Here is a 20,644-nt window from a genome sequence, read left to right as displayed (position 1 = left end):
TATAAAAGTTGATGAAAATTGTAAGATTGAAAGGTGAAATACAAATGTGTTGGACAAAAGGGACAATGTTATGCGCAAAAATCATGTTGTGGGATAGATTGACATTACCTAAGTGTTTTGTTTTGGTTGCTCATTACTCCGATTCAGGCGATTGAACGAGATGTGGAAATAAGATAGACCTACAACTTTCATGTCCTGGGCTATAACCAATTCCATCGTTATCATTGCGGAAATCAGAACTGAAGTTGGATTACAAAGGCTATGGAATCCGAAAATCACATGCAAAACCCAAAATCCTACATTGTTGTCATTCCAAAAAACTATATCGCCCGCTTTAAAACCCATTCAACCATACCATGTCATTGCAAAATCTAAACCTACACACATACATTCCTTTATCACGTAAATCTCACCATGTATTTTTTTTTCTCCATGGCATACACCCTGCCAGTTTGTCGCAATAGATGAAGGATCAAACCCTAATCTAGGGTTTATACGAATTTTACTAACCGGGGGTAGAATTTTGGTTATGGAGAAAAGAGATGAGTGGTGGAAAATTTTTACAAGGTAATCAAAAGCTCTATGGTTTACCCACATCAGTCTATTTATAGATTGCAGATAGAATCCTAGACGGATTCAAACTCTTAAAATTAATCCTTATCTAATTCAAACACGCCTTCTCCTTATAAGGAAACCTGTCATTTTCGTCCATATCAGAGTCTCCAAAAGCTTATGGAATATTCTAATTAATTTCTTGGTTTAATTAATATTCAAATTCTTGAATTAATTAAAACCTTTTAAATAAATTCTAGTTAATTTATTAATCCTTTAATAAATTAACAACTTGTTTATCTCCATTTTCTTATTGTTATTTAGGTGATGAGGTCAACCCAAAAGGACCTTGTTATTATTAAAAATATTATCAAAATGGTTAATGACTTTGGACACTATTTTCAATAGTCCCGCATTTGGAAATAACGTTAACTTTTTTGATCAAAATATTGCACTAACAATCAACAAGGAGTAGTCATCCAATGCAACTGCCAAATTCTTGACATAGTCAAGTTTAGCCCTTAGATAAGTGATCAATTATTCATTTGTTCTAGATATTTGTATGAACTCGAGACATGTATATATAAGGGTCAATCTCATAGTTCAACATTTTGTTTCCCGATAAATATTTGTGACGACTACATATGACTGTTAAATTGAACAAATTAATTTTAATCGAGACCCGACCAGGCATATTAGATGTCAACGCCAAATTATTGAGGGGCCGAAGGATATTGCTTCTCATGAAAGACAAAAAGAATAAATAAACGTTGACTACATAGTTTTTGTCTACTGTTTCTACGTAGCCTCCTGGATCCCTAGTAGAAATTTGTGGCCCCTTATTCTAATGCAGAAACAGAAAGGCACATTGCAAACAATAGAGAAATGCTAGGTTAGAAAGCGATGACGAGGGATGGACCCCCAATATTTCTATCTGATGCCTAAGTTGGATGTCAGTTTGAAGTATTACTAAACTGTATGTGGTGAGAAAGTTCTAACCTTACCAATGTGTATTGGGGTTATTATATATAGACCAGAGAGTTCAGATACTTACTTCTTTGACTAGGTTATGCAGTTTTCCATTGGATGCAAGGGATGCACCCTTAACTATAATTGTATTGCATTTTTCGTGTTTCCAGGGATGTTGTAACAGCTCAAATTTCAAACCATTTTAAAAAAAAAATCTCAAAACATAGTTAATAGCATCAACCCATGCCAAAAATGTAATTTTCAAATACAAAATATCATGAAACAAAGTCAAATATCCCAGAATCCACATAAACTCTAATCATCAAGTTGGTGTGTACACTCATGTCGGTGCCTTCCTGCGATCTTATGAGGTACTTGAAACACATTTAATCAACAATGTAAGCACAAAGCTTAGTGAGTTCCCCAAAATACCATATACACAAATAATTAGCTTCTCGTGGATAAATCTCGATAAGGACCCTCCAGTCATGTGTCTCAACGAAGACCCTCCGGTCTCACGTCTCGGTATGGACCCTCCGGTCGCAGCTCAATAAATACACAAAATAACATAACATCATAAGTCACAAAGACAGAATGCATAATAACACATAAACAGATAAGACCCTCCGTTCAGTAATAATTTAAGATCTTCCAGTCCATAACATGAATAAGACCCTCCGGTCACACAAAAGTTACCACACAAGTAAGTATAGTGAGAGGATTGACCTCTCGCTGGAAAGGAATCAATCTTGCACCCGAACTGCCGGTCCAGACTCCGCCTAAATATGTGGCATTCATCTCTAATAAATAAATAATACTAATAACCCCAAAATGCTAAACCGAGTCTCTCTACAAAATCTTAAGAGGGTGAAATACCATTTTTCACCTCCTCGGCCAAAAGTCCACAAAATGGCCAAAAGCTCAAAAGTCAAGGAAAGTCAACACCCAGCACGTACGTTCGGCGTATAGCCCTATACGATGGGCGTACAACGAACCATGCATGCATCAGGGGTTCTCAATGCTATGTTACGTGTAGCTGGGAGTACCATGGCGTACGTCTCAGATTTCCACTCTTCACTTCACTTGGTCTTAATATGTTAAGACAAATGCTACAACTATAGATCTGAGCTGAATAAAGCCTATTACTTCATAAAGTCATGGACTTTAAGCCTTAGCATGGTTGGAAAAGTCCCAAACTCACAAACTCTAACCTTTTCAACACAAAGGTCCACATAACTCATGCATAGAGAGGTTTAGACAACCAAGTTCCCATTTTTATGAATCTAGACAACTAAATACACTTAAAAGGACAGGAGATATGCTCTGGAGTTCACAAAACCCATAAAGCTCCAAAATTGGGACATAAAACTCTAAAAATGGACCCAAAACATGAACTAACACAACAATGAGCAAGTTTCGAACTTGATACCTCTGGAAGGTGCACCAACAAGAGTAGAACTCAGATCCAAGAACTAGAAGCACAATCTATCCTTCCTTCAAGGCTCCTTCTTCACCAAAAGCTTCACAAGAACACTCAAATGAGCCACAAACACTCACACAGGCTAGGAATACGAATTGAATTAGTGTTTGAAGGAGATTGGAGGCTGGAAATGGTGGATGGAAATGAGGCCATCATGCTCCTTAAATAGGGGCACAAAAGGGCATTAGGGTTTTACTCTAAGCCTAGTACGCCCAATGTACCCTCTAGTACACCTAGTGTCCTAGGTGTCCTCCGCGATCATGCAAAGTGCATGAGTATGCTATGCGTACACATGCGTACGCCTCGTGTACTCAATTGCCACCTTTTCTCAATAAGGACTGGTCTTGACAAATACATAAAAGATTAAGCTCAGTGAATTATACCTCTTTTTGGGATGTTACATATGTTGCATAAGGATTTGTATGGATGATCTTCTTGTTATAATATACTCCCTTTGTCCTATATTAATAGTCCATGTCTCCTTTTTGGTTTGTCCCAAAATAATAGCCTACTTCTAAAAATAAATATCCCTTTTACCAAAATACACTCATTATTAGTTAACCTGCCATGGAATTTAATACAACAAAAGCATGGAATTAAATGCAACAAAAGGGTACAATTTTCATTTCATTTAATAAAGTCAGAGGTAATTAGTGTTTTCTTAATGTATGTATTTTTTGTACATGGATAATAATTTTGGGATAGAGGGAGTATTGTGTTGCGAGTTTACACGATTGGTTTGCATTCGATAAGGAGAATCGACTTGGTAAGCTATGGGGTTACCGTGTTGAGTTGTCCTATTTTAATGTTGCTATATCACCTTTGTATATGGGCTAACCCCGATACAACATTATCTACTAGTCATATCATACATGGACATACCCTTTATGACTACCAGTTATGAATAGCGTTGGAGCAGACCAATGCACAACATATTTCATAAGTAAAACCCCATATGTATCTCATTTTAAAGAATAAAAGATATTATCATCTTAGATTTACTCGTGACTAGATCCATGAAGTAATTTCTAAGTGTGGGTTTTCTCAATACTTAAAATCCTCATTTTAAGTACTTACGCAGTGCTTGCTCAATCTCTTATGGAATGTCCAATCTTGTATGGTCTAATCAACTAACACTCATGACACTCTTAAATTCCAATTACTCATTCCCGAGAGTATCAGCGACAATAGAGTTTTGACCATAATTAAATTTTCTAGGAGTGCTTTGAAAACATGCCAAAGTAAAACACAGTAATGAGTAACACAAATTTGCTTGCAACAAATCCTCTTTATTAAGTCTCCAAAAATAAATACCAAAATGGTTACAATTCATATTTTGATATGTTTCCAAATTAAAACAAACTATTAAGTGTTCTTAAGTTAAATAATTTTCAAATCAAATGCCTTGTGACCGAGTCTTACTATCAGACTTGTTGACTTAGCGAATGGATCAAGAAGATTTCCTTTTAATATGATTATATCGACCATGATGACTTCACATTCTAACAACTATCAAATGTGATGGTACTTAGTGAGTATACATCATATGAGCATGCATGACTTGGGATCCAACTTGAGGTAATTTCACCCTTTTAATCACAAGAACCTTCAAAAGTACCATCAATGATTAAATTTTAACAATGATGTCATTAATGAATATCTTTTAGCCACATAGTTTCTGTAACGCCCTGTTTCGAATCATTTCCTAATGCGGGGCGGTGACCCGAAGACCGAGTATCGTTAGGCTTAGGGCCTTTGAGGAAAAGATATTTAGACCCATTTGGGTGTAGGAAATGTAATTTGGATGATCCGGGAGTTCGGTTTGTGTTTTGGAGTCAAGTGGTATTTCGGTAGAGTGTCCGTTTGGGCTTTTATGGAAATTGGATTATTATTCAAGAAGTTTTAAGGCAAGTATGAGTTCATTGAAGTGTAAACCTTCTCATTACCTCTTTGTGGATATAAGTATCGTCCTAAACGGAATTATAACGAAGATGTTATGGCCTTTGGAAGATTCATGGGTTTAGGGTTAAAAGAAGTACGCAGAGCGTACACATGTGTACGCATGGCGTACTAGTGCTAAGGCAAGTACCCAGCGCGTACAATGGTGTATGCTGGGCATACTAAGCAATTTGATCGCGGGTGCCATAGTGATGTGCACAAAAGTACTCACTAATTTTAATATTTATAACCTAACAAACTTAACTAACTATGCACTTATAGGCAGTGTACCTAGTCAGATTACAATATAGCTTGGGTAAGTCGGGTGTCGATCACAGGGAACGGTGTTCTAATTAATTTACTTACTATTAAATTAACCTAATTTATTAACAAGTTTAAAAGGGGTTTTACCTGATTTTACAAGATCAGATGAACTTAAATTCAAATTCAATAGATAAAAACACACTCTTGTTTAGTTTGAATCCACTTCTCCCTTATGGCTAGCTAATGATTATGGATTATTAAGTTGGTTTTTTTAGTTGTATTAGTAATTTAGTTCTAACTTTACCAATAATTAACTAATTCATGTCAAACCATGTATGTTCACACATAATTAAACACATAACTAATTATGAATGTAAATATGTTATGTAAGATTTGTTGTATAAACGCAATTATGGTCACAATATACGTTCTCTAGCACAACTAAGCTTATTTATTCTAATTACTAACTAAGATTGGTCAATCCTAGCTCTAACAATTCAATGTTCACTAAATCATTAGGTAAACAGGTTCATGCAGTTTAATGGTCACTAAGCTACACAGAACATGCAATCAAGCAAATAGATAAACAAATAATAGCATGCTAGGTTATTCAAATCAAACACAAGCAATTTTTACCAACGAAACTTAATCCATAAGCATATAGCTATTCATAAGTTTAAAGCTTCATCTAGCTAAACAAGAGTAGCTAGATTCAGCTGCTCATCATAGCAACTAAACCAACACGGCTAAAAATAATGAAAGACATGTTCTTATTTAACTAAAATATAAACCTTTACTTCTTTTGGTGTTGAAAACCCTCTTCCAGAACCTTTCTTTCGCTCTTAATCGTCTCCTGGAACTATTTTCTTCTGCCCAAAAGCTTCTCCCTTTCGTAATAATCAGGAGGACTTATATAATCCTCAAAAACCCGCGCCACGTCGTGGGCTTCAAGCAATCCGTATCCTTTAAGGAAATCCTCTGCGTCGCGATGTTTATCTTCTGGAACACCCGTGCCACGTCGTGAACTTCATCGCCACGTCGTGAATTGAGTGTTTATCGTGAATTTATTATTTTCTTGTCTTTCAAGCCTCCCATTTTCCACATTTTGGCACTTTTGGTCCCTCTCTTCGAAAATCCTTTATATTGACTGAAAATAACAATTTAAAGTCATAAGTATCATTATTCTAAACATATTATCAATTTATTAATAAAAATGTACTTAAATATTGCCTAAAAAAAGTATAAATATGGAAATATCAAAATACCCCACACTTATGCTTTCCTTGCTCTCAAGCAAATTTAAACTTAATTCTTAATTACTAACACCACACAGAACAATCCAACTCTAGTTCAACCATTATGCCAAGACCTCAACGCATGCTTTTGTGTCTAAAATTTTCCTAAAGTACCCCCCATACTTTAAATACTCACAATCTTCATAAACACTCGCCCACTTTTTCCGAACAATGCTCATTTTATGCAACCCTCCGAATCCATCCTCAGAAAACCTCCTTATCCTCAAGGTATTTTTAGTTGAGCAACCTAAGCATACATAATCTAGAATTACAATTTTTCGATACCACTATGGAGCTCTTTTGGAATTCTTCATTTCTTTGGCATTTGATCTCTTTACATTCACCACCTTATTTGATTTGATTTATGGTATCTTCAACTTTTGAATTTCTTGGAATTTTGATCTTTTGATCTTCACTTTACTTGCTCCAAAATTCTTAACATTTTTCTCGTAATTCTCTCTTTTTTTTTCTTTACATGTACCTCACTTTTTTTTCACTCAAACCTACATGCTTAAGCAGAGACGCTCAATCTCAACTTTTATCGGTTAATGATAATAATTTTCCTGGATACATTTCAGGTTTACACTGCTAAACATATTGCATCCCTCAAACCAAGCGGGGTTGTGTTTTTGTTCCAGATTTCACTAAAATAAGGGAGGCCACAAATGCACTATAACGTATATTGGCTCAACTAAACATTTGAACTTTCATCGGCTCATCCCACATAATACTAGCAATTATAGCTCAAATTATTATTACTAGATTCAATTATTAAAAATTCAAAATTTTCAAAATTTTCAATTTTTTACTATCAAATTCTATGATTATCTAGCAAATTTTTACTTTTTCTACCCCTACCCCACACTTATTCCATACAATGCCCTCATTGTATTCATAAAAATAAATCAAAATTAAAGAAAAGGGAGAAAAAGGAACAGACTCCCCTGGGATAGTGGCGTGAGCATCTCCAAAAGTGTGGAAAACGTGCAATTGGACTTTCAAAAATAGAAACTCGTTGTAGAACTGGTTGAATATGTAAATAAACCACGAACATGACTTGAAACTTCAATTCTTCAAAGTGGGTGTTTGTAAGGAAAAACGTGGGCAATGATAAACTGGGTTACGTCATGGCAGGTGACTGGCCACGTTTTGATATGGGTTGAAAGCGCGAACACTAAAATGCTGAATTTCTACAAACTGCAATAACGCCACGACGTGGCATTAAGGATTCCATGTCGTGGAAACTGGGCATCAGCAGAAAATGGCTTATTTGTTTTATTTACTCTAGCAACTTTGACCAATGGCTAACTGGTTTCAGACGCTTCTATGCAAATATATTTCCCAACTGTAACCTCTCTCCTAATATACCCCACACTTATCTTGAATTGTGGGTTCCAACTCACGACTCTAAGCTTTCTTGACTAGACAAACACGACTCGAAAGTTAACCTTTTATGCTCCTTAGAATTCCAATGCTAATCTAAAAAATGGAACAACCCAAAAGAAATAAAAAGTAACATCATAGTTCAAGAATGTTTTACATTACACACCAAATTCAAACACAAAACAAAAACTGCTCAAAAACAAAAAGAAATAAAATCAATCATCATTTTGATCTTGTGCTCCACTTGGCCCTGCCCCGTCATTCTGTGGACACCATAGCTCCTCCCATGTCGGAAAATAGGGATACTGTGGTGGCATAGAAGGTGGTCGGGTCACACCCAAATGCGAATAAATACCCTCAGTAAGCTGGGTATGGTAAATGGCATACCTCCGCAGATTATCCAAATACGTTCCCACCCGAATCTGAAAAGGGTCGGTGGGCACTCCCTGCACATACTGCGAAGCAGCATGTTCTCTCTCGACTTCACCTCTAGCCCGCACATTCTGACACCGCGGTCTGGCTGGTGGTTGCTGTCCTGGCTGCACCTCCTCCTGCTCATCATCTATCGGTGGTATAACAAAACGACCCTCGATATTCACCACCGCTCGCATAACACCCAAGACTTGAATGGTCAAGTCTGTGTCTGGGAATCGAGTAAGATTCCTCACAAAGTCATGGGTCAAAATATGATATGACCTAGCCAGGCGAGTAACCAAATGCCCCCCAGTAATCGGGCTCCCAGGCCTAGAATTGGCCGCTTTCTTCCCTATGAACCTCGCCAACATATAAGGTAAATCACAACAAACTCCCGGGGTAATAAGAGTCCATAAATAAAATAGATTCTAAATGGGGACTTTATCACCATGATGCTTGTGATTTATTGAAAAAGTGATAAGGCGGTGCAAAAATCGGAAAACAAGATTCCGAATTTGTGACTCACTCGAGTCACGAGTGTTGTACTCATGGTTAGAAATGCCCCGCCAGAACTGCACATCCATAGTACCGGGAGCAAAATCTCGAACACATCCAAGCTAGAACGGAATGAAAAATGGAGATTGCATCTCCACTTCTGTATAGAGCCCCATACGCCAAGCAAATTCCCGAAGACTACACTCTCGATATACACCACCCAAACGAAACACAAGTGCCCGGTTGTAGGTGAAATCTAGGGTGCGTTCCTCGAAGCATACGGTAGAGAAAAACTCCACCGATAATTCCCGGTACACAGGTTCTTGAATGGCAAATAAATTCCTCCACCCGTGACAAGTGAAAGAAAATTGATCTCCAACATAAGTCTTTGACCAATAACGTTCCAACTCCGCTACCATTCCCACTCCACCAAGCCATCCCCAATCGATAATTGGGGCTATTGCAAACTCCCTATTATACAGCCATCCAAGCTGATTCTCGTACATAGTTAGCAACAGCCGGGAAATGTTTTGAGGAAACTGGTATAAGGGATGTATGCTTGCTACATCTATCGGGTTTTCCTCCTGTGGAACAGCTCGTCATGGTCCCATTTCTGCATACAAAAACAAACCAAAGCAGCAAACATCCAAATCATTAAAACATATTAACCGGGTCTGCCAGAAGTCACGACGTGGCCAGGCTACGCCACGTCGTGGGCCGTAGTCGCAAACAGCTTCTGGATCGGTCATTTATAAGCGATTTCTACCAAAATTAGTGCTTGGGATTTGTTCCTATGGACATTTAAATGACATGAAATCTAAAATCAACCACTAGATTCAACCAATTTCGTGAATCATACAAACCCTAACCATGAAAACTTGAAATTGGAAGAACTAACTACAAAATAATGAGTAAAACACATACCAAGTAGATTAATTGGCAAGATCTTGCAAGGAAATTGGAAGTAGATTAAGAAATTGGCTGTGGGGTTTTGTTGTTCCCGTTCATGCAGCAGCTTCTAAATATGATTGGGGCTTATTGGTCAAAGGGTTTTAAGGAAATGGTCCCCCCTATTTTTAAAGGCCACGACGTGGCTGGCTATGCCCACGTCGTGGACCTTGAATCTGCTTTATAGTCCTGTGTTTCCATTTCGACCCACGACGTGGCTGGCTATGCCCACGTCGTGGAAACTGCCAAATGCAAAATTTTAATAAACTCTAACATATTAACTAATTACTTTGCATCTCATTCCTTATTTAAAGTTCCCCACAGCTAATTCTTTACCAATTATTAGTTTTTAGATGATGAATTGATGTCTTTCCTAATTAAAAGCTAAAAAAAATTTAAAAAGAAAAGAAAATGCAAACCAAACTCGGGTTGCCTCCCAAGAAACGCTTCTTTTTCTTGGAGTCTTGAGTTGGACTCCGTGCCTTCTACGTTGAATCTTCGGAAGAGTCTACCACCAGGATCTTTTGTTCCTTGAACCGCCGTTTGTAAGCTTGAACTCTCCTTTTATACGCCTTCTTTGAATTCTCCTTTTTAGCTTTTCCATCTTCTTCAAGCTTGCGTTTTGTGCCCTTCGTTTGTTCCTTGCACTCCATAGCATTCTCCTCTTCTTTCACCACTGGCTTTGTTACTCTTGAAGTGACCTCCTCTTCATCACTTGTCATTTCCTCATCCTCTTTGCTCACCCAAGAAGGCGGACTCTTGTAAGCTATGACTTCAATCAAATATGGAACAGATGCCCTCGGTTTTGTCCTCTTGACTTGATGAACTACCTTTATCTCTTCTTCCATAAGCTTTTCCAGTTCTTCTAGTTCATTCTCTTCATTAATTGTGAACACCTCTTCTTTATCTTCTTGAAAGTCATCTTTTATCCCAAAGACTTCTTGTTCATCTCCAACCCTTAAAGTGAGCTTAGACTCGTGGATATCAACAAGGGCTCCAGCAGTGTTAAGCAATGGCCAACCAAGGATTATTGGAACATCCGGATCTTCTTTCATGTCTAAGACTACAAAGTCTATTGGAAAAACAAATTTTCCAATTTTCACCAAAATATCCTCCACGATGCCGCGGGGTTATGTCACCGAACGATTCGCCATGTGAATCTTCAATTTTGTAGCCTTCATCTTCTGAATCTCTAATTTTTGATAAAATGAAAAAGGCATTAGATTAATGCTAGCCCCAGAATCGGCTAAAGCATTAACCTTCATTTTATTCCCAAACTCACATGGAAGAGTGAGGCATCCAGGATCCCCCATCTTTTCTGGTGTTTCTCCCAACACAGCTTTTGAAGTTTGTTCACTTAGAATCACTGTAGACTGCTTCTTTAATTGCCTTCAAGTGTCTATCAAGTCTTGCAGTAATTTCTGGTTCTCGGGATCTTTGGATAAGGACTCGACAAAGGGGGTATTAATTGGGATCCCCTTCACATGCTTTACAAACTCTAAATGCTCCTTCTCCAGTTGACTGAGTGTAGCTCGGGTGGGAAATGGCAAAGGTGGATGATAAGCTGGAACTAGTTCAAAGTTTTTTTGATCAGACATGCACCACGTCGTGGCCAGAGGAGTGCCACGTCGTGGCGAGCCTGGTTCAGCAATTTTTCCACTTTCGATCCTTGATTTCTTGGGCTGCTGCGGTTCTTCTTCCAATGCCTCCAGGAACTCAAATATTGCATCTTCTTCAGTATCGATGGCCATTACGTGAGATTGGGTCTTTACTTCGGGATTCTTTGGGGAAAATTTTTCATGAGCTAGAGTGTCTAGTTGACCAAATTGTACTTCAAGGTTATGGATGGAGGCTTGTTGGTTCTTTATCAAAGTTTGTTGTTCCAAAATGGCGGAATCAGTGGCATCGTGTCTCTTTTCCGAAGCCTCCATAAACTTCATCAAAATGGTCTCTAGGTCGGGTTTCTTCTCAGTCGGTGGCTGCTCCTTTTGATAAAGGGCTCGACCTGTCTGCCTATATTTCTCTTCTTTTTTCTTCTTATACTCTTCATATGGCAGCCACTCCTTCTTCGGTTTCCTCCGGTCCTCATCAAACTTATCCCCACTAGAGTAGCACACTTGAGCTTTTCTGTTCCCAAACTCATCTACATGGCAGTCCTTGGTCAAGTATGGACCACTGCATCTCGCGCACCCCACTCTTATGGCATGTATCGACTGGTCCATTTGTTTTATCCTGCGATCCATGTTATTCAGCATGGCCATGACAGCTGCAATTTCTTCAGTTTGGGCCCCTCCACCGCCTTTGATTCCATCTTGCCTTGGGTTGTGGTATTCACGAGAGTGTTTCGCGAATTCTTCAATTAGCTCCTTGACCTCCCTTGGATTTTTCTTTGTCAACGGTTCTTGAGAATCAAGGAGTTGTCTTGTCATCACATTGACCCCATCATAAAAGATTGACATCTCTTGTTGCACATTTAGGTCATGTTGAGGGCAATTTCTGAGCAAGCCCTTGTACCGCTCCCATGCTTCGTATAGTGACTCCACCAGCTGTTGCTCAAAGTTGGCTATTGCCCTCTTGAGTTTGGCTATCTTGGATGGTGGGCAAAACTGGTCCAGGAATTGCTCACGCATTTGAGCCCAAGTGGTGATTGTACCCGGTGGGAGTGCTTTCAACCACTCCTTAGCAGCTCCTTTGAAAGTGATGGGAAGCATCCTAAGCAAGACTGTGTTTCTGTTGACATTTGGGACATTGAAGTAATCCGCAATGTCGTTGTTTTCATCTAGATGCTTAAAAGCATCCTCATGATCTTTCCCGAAAAATGGGATGTCCTTCAGTGCGGTCAATATGTGTCCCTTCAGCTCAAATGTGGCAGTGGCAGGTATTGCGACTAAACCGGGACCCATATCTTCTCGGATCTGCTTCTTGTAAGCTCCCATGGACATTTCCTCAATCGCTGCCATCTCGTTCCTTGGCTCGTTCTCGGGTTCGCTCGTGTGTTCTTCAAATTCTGGCTCGGTATCGCTTTCGGACTCGGTCTGGACGGGTGTATGATCCGAATTCTCAAGATTGCTCTTGTGTTTTGCTGATGAACTTGACTCTCCTGTCTTCTTTCCCGACTTCCTAGAAAAAGCTGACTTCAATTCTTGCAAGGGCGTCTTTTTCTTGTGAAGTGCAGACTCGGGGTCTTCAAGTGGTGGCACCAAGTGTATGTTTGAGCTTCTGGTCATGAACTCCTGCAACTTGCTAAACTAAAAAAAACATAAAACTAGACTAAAATAAGAAAAACTAATTTCAAATAAAAAAAATCTAGTTTTTAACTGTCCACGTCATGGCCAGAATAGTGCCACGTCATGGACTCTGTGAATAACAGAAAAATTATTTTGCTGAAAGATTAACTTTTTGTGGGTTTTTACTTCACAAGAAGGATCGATTAATTTAATGCAAATAAATGAGCTAAAAACTAAGCCGTTCCCCGGCAACGGCGCCAAAAACTTGATGTGCACAAAATTACTCACTAATTTTAATATTTATAACCTAACAAATTTATCTAACTATGCACTTATAGACAGTGTACCTGGTCAGATTACAGTATAGCTTGGGTAAGTCAGGTGTCGATCACAGGGAACGGTGTTCTAATTAATTTACTTACTATTAAATTAACCTAATTTATTAACAAGTTTAAAAGGGGTTTTACCTGATTTTACAAGATCAGATGAACTTAAATTCAAATTCAATAGATAAAAACACACTCTTGTTTAGTTTGAATCCACTTCTCCCTTATGGCTAGCTAATTATTACGGATTATTAAGTTGGTTTTTTTAGTTGTATTAGTAATTTAGTTCTAACTTTACCAATAATTAACTAATTCATGTCAAACCATGTATGTTCACACATAATTAAACACAGAACTAATTATGAATGTAAATATGTTATGTAAGATTTGTTGTATAAACGCAATTATGGTCACAATATACGTTCTCTAGCACAACTAAGCTTATTTATTCTAATTACTAACTAAGATTGGTCAATCCTAGCTCTAACAATTCAATGTTCACTAAATCATTAGGTAAACAGGTTCATGCAGTTTAATGGTCACTAAGCTACACAGAACATGCAATCAAGCAAATAGATAAACAAATAATAGCATGCTAGGTTATTCAAATCAAACACAAGCAATTTTTACCAACGAAACTTAATCCATAAGCATATAGCTATTCATAAGTTTAAAGCTTCATCTAGCTAAACAAGAGTAGCTAGATTCAGCTGCTCATCATAGCAACTAAACCAACACGGCTAAAAATAATGAAAGACATGTTCTTATTTAACTAAAATATAAACCTTTACTTCTTTTGGTGTTGAAAACCCTCTTCCAGAACCTTTCTTTCGCTCTTAATCGTCTCCTGGAACTATTTTCTTCTGCCCAAAAGCTTCTCCCTTTCGTAATAATCAGGAGGACTTATATAATCCTCAAAAACCCGCGCCACGTCGTGGCCAGATGCGCCACGTCGTGGGCTTCAAGCAATCCGTATCCTTTAAGGAAATCCTCTGCGTCGCGATGTTTATCTTCTGGAACACCCGTGCCACGTCGTGAACTTCATCGCCACGTCGTGAATTGAGTGTTTATCGTGAATTTATTATTTTCTTGTCTTTCAAGCCTCCCATTTTCCACATTTTGGCACTTTTGGTCCCTCTCTTCGAAAATCCTTTATATTGACTGAAAATAACAATTTAAAGTCATAAGTATCATTATTCTAAACATATTATCAATTTATTAATAAAAATGTACTTAAATATTGCCTAAAAAAAGTATAAATATGGCAATATCACATAGGGAGTACATTAGGCGTACCATAAGTACGTTGGACGTACTCCAGTCATACCCAAACGCTAATTTAGGGTCTTGGACCCTATTTAAGCTCCTTAACTCACCACCAAACCCTATTATCTTCAGCCTTCATCCATCCAAACCCTAAAAACAAAACACTAGCCCCCATTTGAGTGGTTTTTGAGCTTTTGGTGGTATTTCATGCTTTTTGGTGATCATATAGGAAGAAGGAACTTCTTGGAGAAGTGTTGGATTGCTTGAAGCTTTTGGATCCAGGGTTGTTGCATCTTGATCTATATTTTGTAGGTATAAAGTTTCTATCTTGATGAATCTAGGTGTTAGATCTAGTTTAAGGAGTAACTTCGATTCTTTTTGGTCCTTAGGCTCATCCTTTTGAGTATGAGCTACTCTAAGAGCTTAGAATGATGGATCTTGGCCTTTGGGAGGTCCTATGTTCATAAAAATGTCATCTGATGAGTTATTTTGGACTATGCATGAGTTTGGATTTTATTATGGATGTTATTAAGGATTTGGTCCCATTAATCTAGGAAAAGAGTAAAGTTGCCAAGCTTTACATGTTAAGACATCTCATTAGGGTCATATATGAGTTTGGAAGTCATTGGCTTGCCCATTAAGAGCATAATATGGATCTTTGGTCCCTGATGAGTATGTTGGGCGTACGTAGGAAGTACGCTCAGCGTAATGAAGGTTTTGTGCTTTAGCCGTTTGTACTATGAGCTTCGAGGTTGAGTATGTTGGGTGTACCATTCTGGTACCAGGGGCTTACTCCCTAGTTTTCCATTTTGGTCTTTTTGAGATTGGGCCATTTTGGGCCATTAGACTTCTGACATTGGGTCATGGATGGACTTAGGGTTTTCTTAGAAGTAGGTCCATGATGGTTTGAGGCCCAATTGGGTTATTGGCCCATAATGGGTTTTTGTTGCTTTTGATGTGGGCTTTGGGTTGCCATTTTGGTCTTTTGTGCTTTTGGGCTTGACCGTGGTTATGGAACAAGTGATAAAAGGGTAAAATGGTATTTTACCCTTTAGGAGGTTGGTTTATTAAGTGGGCCCTGAATTTTGGATTATTGGGTTAATTATTGATTAATATTGTATTAATTGTTAGTTGGTGCAAGGTTATCCGGTTCAACGGTCCGATCAGTTATTTGATTATTAGCGGATTGAGGTGAGTCTCCTCACTGATTTTAGCGGGTCGAAGGCACCAATCTCGGCCCATGGTTTATATGTTAGGATGCTAGATGTCTGCATGAATCTTACATGTGTTATGTGATGGTATGCTTATAGGGCAAGGCACGATGCCAAGCGGGGCCTAAGAGTATATTGTATGCTAGTTATCAATATGTGTTTTTATGCTTCCCGGGCAAGGCCTGATGCTAGGCGGGGCTCGATGATTGTATGGTATGTTATTGTCTTTGTGATTACGCATGTGCTAGTATGATCATATGTTTATAGGATTATATGTATCGGGCGAGGCCAGGTGATTGACAGATCTATAAACCGAGTTGGGCTCGATGTCGGGCGGGGCCCAATATGTGTTTATTATGTATGGTATGCAGTATTTTGGGGAACTCACTAAGCGTTGTACTTACAGTTTTTATGGTTATAGTTTCAGGAACTTTTGCTTCGAAAGAGAAGGGTCTGACTTGATCGCATCACATCCACCCATGTTTATGCATATGATGATTTTGGGATTGAACTCTGATAACTATTTTATTATAAAAGTAATTTTGAATATTTGGTTAGGCATATATGAATGTTGACTTAAAGATAATTAATGTTTTGGTTGAATTAAAAATAAAATTTTTACCTCATAATTTTGGATGTCACAGCATTCTAACTGGTTGCAATATACTTTAACATGCCATTTTTTTTGTCTACATATCTTCTTGACCTCTTATGTGTGGGCCACGAAGACCACGTGCAGACTTTAGTCTTTGCATATTGTTTTTTTTTAAATATTACAGACGTAAAAATGTATGTGCGTCCTCTTCTTGAGGCAGATGTGGAATAAAGTCTTCAAACCTCTTCATACATCTTCTAGCCTAGCTAAACACACACATATATGTTTTTTTTAGTTCTATTTATTCCAACTATATCTACGATAAACAATTTGCAAAAAAAGGTTACAATACCTAAAGAAAAAAGTTCGATGACACAATCATGGGATTTGTGGCAAATTTATAAATAAAGATTTAATTACAATAATGGTCGTTGAAGTTGTTTATATAGATATGAAAAAAATATATATATTAACATTGTATTATATTTTTTGTGCCAAATTTTATAAAACATTATCTAATGCACTATCATTCATTTCTTGGAAAAAGCATTTATGTCCAATTTTTAATTTATTTAACTGAAAAGTAAAATGAAAATTTTAAAAAATTTCAATTAAAATCAAAGTTTACTTTCATCTAGTTTATGTGTTAAATTCTATTATCCTTAATTACAATGTGAAGAAAACAATAAACAGAGAGATCCAAAATTGGTTCTTTATTTATCAATGAATATTGCTAACGTGATACATGACGATGAATATGAGAAAACTACAAAGGAACAAAATAAACACAAAATAAGGAAACATTAAGCAAAAATCGGTGGACAAAAATAGAGAGGTTAAAATAGGAAACCAATAAAAACTAATCCAATACTCCCCCTCAAGTTAGAGTATGTAGGTTCAGAATGCCAAACTTGTCGAGTAAGAACTTAAACTGGTACCCGCTTAACGTTTTCATTAACAAATCAACAATCTTGTTACCCGATTCAATGTGTATGGGTTTTATTTCATTGGATTCAACACGTTCCCGGAAAAAGTGACAATCCATTTCCACATGTTTTGTACGTTCATGGAATACTGGATTGTTAGCAATATGGCGAGAAACTTCATTGTCATAGAATAGCGGTGTCGCTACAGATTGAGCAGTATCAAGTTCATTAAGCACCCAACGAAACCATAAGATTTCACTAATGGTAGAGGCCATTGCCTGATATTCAACCTTGGTGGAGGACCGAGAAACCACCGACTATTTATTTGACATCCAAGAAATAGAAGCCCCACCTAACAAGAGGAGATAACATGTACGCGAACGTCTGGAAAATGGACAGCCCATCCAGTCGGAATCACAATTAGTCACCAGACCCATGCCCCCACATTTAGGCAAAATAATTACTTGGCCTAATGTGGTCTTAAGATAACGGACCACCTAAATGGTTGCATCAGGGTGTGGTTGTCTTGGGTCGGCCACAAATTGGCTGAGTAAGTTAACCGAGTAGGCGATAACGGGTCTCATAGCTTGTAATTATAAGAGGCAACCTATCAATCTCCGATATTGCCTAACATCAACACGAGGTCCTTCATCCCCTTTATCCAGTTTTAAGCCTTGTTCCATTGGCAAGGAACTGGGTCGACAACCTTCTAGACCCATGTCACGCAATATATCCAAAGTGTATTTCCTTTGGCTAAGCACAAGACTGTCTTTTGTCCAAGCGACTTCAATGCCGAGAAAATATCTTAAATGGCCGAGATCTTTAATCGTGAATGGTTCGTTAAGGACAAGCTTGGTGTCCTTGATCTTAATCATATTATTCCCAACTATTATGATGTCAATGTAGATAAGAGTGGCTAAATGGTCCGCACCATGTTTGTAGACGAACAAAGAAGGGCCCACTACTAATTGTTTGTATACCATACCAACTAAGGAACGCGTAAACTTGTGATACCAATATCTTGATGCATGCTTAAGGCCATACATAGATTTGTGAATTCGACACATACATCGGTCGTCCTCTTTCATGAATCCTTGCGGTACCTACATATAAACTTCCTCGTCCAGATCTCCATGCAGGAACGTGTTGCTTACATCTAATTGGTGTGTGATCCAGTCTGTCTTTACAGCCAAAGTAAGGAGGGTGTGCATTGTTACCAATTTGGCAACTGGTGCAAAAGTATCATGATAATACACACCTTCTAGTTGAGTGTATCCTTTGGCAACAATACATACCTTATATTGTTCGACTTCACCATTTGGTTTAAACTTGACTTTGTAAACCCATTTTGAATCGATTTCTTTCTTTCCATTGAGAAAATTTTTAAGTGTCCAAACGCTATTTTCTTGAAGGGCTTTAATTTCCTTTTTCATATCCTCACGCCATTTAGGATCCTGTGAAGCTTGTTTGAAATTATTTGGTTCATGAAAGGATTCAATGGCCAAAAGGGAAGCTTTTTGATTAGTGGTAAAATTCTCATATGAAACAAAATGAGCTAAGGGATGTACCGTAGAGATTGCTTGATTGGATGACGGGTTTGTGTGATTTACCGAGGGAGGAAGCTTAACCGAATAATACATGAAACGTTGTGGTTGGGTTTAAACCCGTGTGATTCGAGTGCTCGTGGTGGGCTCAGGTGGCTGATTAATAGCTGGTTGGTTGTCCTCTAGCTCAGGTTAATGGTGGGTTTGTTGGGTTTTATGTACTATAACACTCTTATGGTGCACATGCAAGCCTAATGCGTTGGATCTAAGTTTTCTCTAGTTATACATGTAACAAAAATTATCCAAAGCATGAAACCTACAACTAGCATACAATTTGATATTTGAAACACAAAATTAAGTAGAAGAATACCTCTTAGTTGTAGCATGTAGAATTTGGCCTTTCAAGAGCTTAGCACCTCAAGTGTGATGCCTCTAATGGAATCACAAGACACCATGAACAAATGGATGATGATGAGAAAGAGGTCATGAACACACAAAATCGGCTACGATTCTACTTGGAATCCTTGGGTGCCAATTTTGGAGCTAAGGGGTTTCTCTTATAGTGTGGAATTCCTAGAGTTTAAACTTGTAAACCCTAATCCACTTCCTTGGGCCTTTAATCCAATAATCCATATGATAAGCCCTTTGGACTAAATCTTCATTGACTCCACAAAGATTTAGTCCACATAATCAACATGGATCATTAGCCCAAACTATAAGTATCACTGATTTACTTAATCAGTCCCCATTAATTTAATTAGTCTCTTTTGATCACTAAATTAATTCCAAATTAATTCTTGATCAATACTAATTAAACAATATGATTTCTCAATTAATATATTATACTCATAATATAAGAATAAATCACAAATAACCTCTTTCTCAAATATCCATCCTATCAAATTTCCCTGGTGAATGCAAACCAAAAGGACCATGCTACTATCGGGTCAAGTACATACCAATTATAGTTATGGGCTTAGACACCTAATCCAACAGTCTCCCACTTGGATAAGTATAATAACTATTATTGCAAGTACGACTCCAAAATACGATTAGCAATTGTAGCTCTCAAAAGCCACTGTTGAACTCTGATCTTATCAGTAACGCGTCCTTTAGATAAGGGATCATATATTCCTCCATTGTAGATATCATATGGACATGAGACATGGATTATAATCATTCTCCCTGTCCATGTGTTGTTTCCTAATTTCCGATTTATGACGACCGACTAACTGAACAAATCAAATCAGCCCAGGCTTGGCCAAGCGCTTAGGGTTGTCATCACTAAATCATCGAGGGGCCCAAAGATATCTCTTTTATCCCTCTAAGGGTAAAAGGAAAGGATAAGCTTCGACTCACATGCTTGCTTTATTTACTCATCAAATCACACACAATAATATGTTTTATAACACCAAGTTACTGGTGCGTTTACAGATTATCAATGTGAAACCGATTTGCAAACTGCAACTATATGTCTCCGTTTCAAGAATATAAGATATTATCATCTCACTAATCACTTGTGATAAAATCCATGAAGTGATTCAGATGAGCGTGGGTTTAATCCAATACTCAAATCTTATTATAGGAGTACTCATGAACACCGCAACAAACTTGTGATATGTCTAAAACACTTAGACAATCTACAGTCAGATTCATAACAGTCTTACCTGAATACCTACTTCAAAGTATGACGGAATGTGGATGGTTTGAATAATCTTATTAAACATGCAAAGTGAAACACAAGAATAATCGAATCCAATATGGTCTCAAAACTTTTGAATATAAATAAAACACCTTTTATTTAATCACCA

The 20,644-nt window shown here is 37.8% G+C and overlaps 1 non-coding gene across 1 annotated transcript; it reads left to right on the top strand.

Moving 5' to 3' along the window:
- Nucleotides 1–12,213: 12,213 nt before the first annotated feature.
- On the top strand, nucleotides 12,214–12,320 carry LOC145071530 (small nucleolar RNA R71). Its single transcript, XR_013690540.1, has one exon. It is a non-coding gene; the product is annotated as a small nucleolar RNA R71 (small nucleolar RNA).
- Nucleotides 12,321–20,644: the final 8,324 nt, after the last annotated feature.

This window comes from Lactuca serriola, chromosome 8, assembly GCF_051521515.1.
Source record: "Lactuca serriola cultivar US96UC23 chromosome 8, Lser_US96UC23_V15, whole genome shotgun sequence".
NCBI classification, from domain to species: Eukaryota; Viridiplantae; Streptophyta; class Magnoliopsida; order Asterales; family Asteraceae; genus Lactuca; species Lactuca serriola.
The sequence above is the reverse complement of the archived record's forward strand: the minus strand, read 5'-3'. Positions and strand labels throughout refer to the sequence as shown.